We start from the raw sequence: 1,194 nt of genomic DNA, 5'->3' as shown, positions 1-1,194 counted from the left end.
TTCTCTGCCCCATATTTACAAGGACAGGCAAAGCCACCCTGCATGGCTCTTCCTGTCCTTGTAAATGTGGCACTTTTACAAGCAGAGCTTTGCCAGAGGTGCTGGTGAGTCGTGGGGTGGTCTGTGGTGAGAAGAGATCCGGGGAACAAAAGCTAAGTAATCTGAAAACTAATCATTGAATAAACATCCCGAACTGTCTGCAGCAGAGTGGTAAATTTGCCAGAGAAATTTACAAAAAGAAAGATACCTTCCTTACCATTTAACCTCTGATCCGCGAACGTTCATTTACCAAGTAATGTACTTTTCTTTTTTTCACCACATGATTCAGTCTCCTTAGAGACTGTCAAAAATTGCAATGTCGACTATATTTCAAGTCGCCACAGCGGGGTATTGGGTAAAGTTTTCAATAAGCAATAATCGCGCCTCGGTTAGACCTCATTGGCTACGATACTGCCACTGCGCAAAGCTAAATAACATACTGTGAATTACAAGCGCCCCCACCGAAGAAACTCATGTTACAGAGACCAGGAAATAACGTATCAGTGTGGGGGCATCAGTGCAGCACTGTTCACTTACAGCAAAAAAATAATGAATATACTAACGTTATTTCTGTAATTTCCATCAGCTCTCCGGCGCCCAACGTTTCCCTGCATCGCGCAGAGGACTCTGGGAAATTGCATGGTAAGTAGCGAGTTAGACCGAGCCCTGCACTGGTTCCGGTGTCTCATGTTGGGGCGGGGCTTACTGCTGCCGGTGCATTGTGGGAATGGAAGCAGGAGCGTCCCAGGCACGAGGACTATAAATATATATAATATACCAAAGGAGACGTGGAAATAATGTAGCGAAATATAAACAATACTGTCGTGTTTCGATAGCGCCTTCACTGCGGGTGTGCCGTGTCACGGAGCTGCACTGATGAACTTGCAGCATTCCACCCTCAGATTGAAGAGGAGCAATTGTGGCTTCATTGTTTGCAAATCATTACTCCTCCAGATCTGAAATTCAAGGGATTCATTTTATTAAAACTGAAAATTATTAACCACTCAAGAGAAACAACTGTTTTAGACTGCAGCTGAATTTTTGGTCTGGAATTCGTGCTCGGTTCAGGGATTTTAACTCAAGGATCTCCAACCAGTCACCAGGAGCACCTGGCAGCTGGCAGGCACCCTATGAGCAGCTTACAGTCCAACATCT

The 1,194-nt window shown here is 45.1% G+C and overlaps 1 non-coding gene across 1 annotated transcript; it reads right to left on the bottom strand.

The window, feature by feature from the left end:
- Positions 1-328: 328 nt before the first annotated feature.
- LOC144808086 (U4 spliceosomal RNA) lies at positions 329-468 on the bottom strand. The gene has a single exon (XR_013606623.1). It is a non-coding gene; the product is annotated as a U4 spliceosomal RNA (small nuclear RNA).
- Between the last annotated feature and the right edge of the window lie 726 nt (positions 469-1,194).

Source organism: Lissotriton helveticus, chromosome 1_2 (genome assembly GCF_964261635.1).
Source record: "Lissotriton helveticus chromosome 1_2, aLisHel1.1, whole genome shotgun sequence".
NCBI classification, from domain to species: Eukaryota; Metazoa; Chordata; class Amphibia; order Caudata; family Salamandridae; genus Lissotriton; species Lissotriton helveticus.
This window is presented reverse-complemented; position numbering and strand designations above follow the sequence as displayed.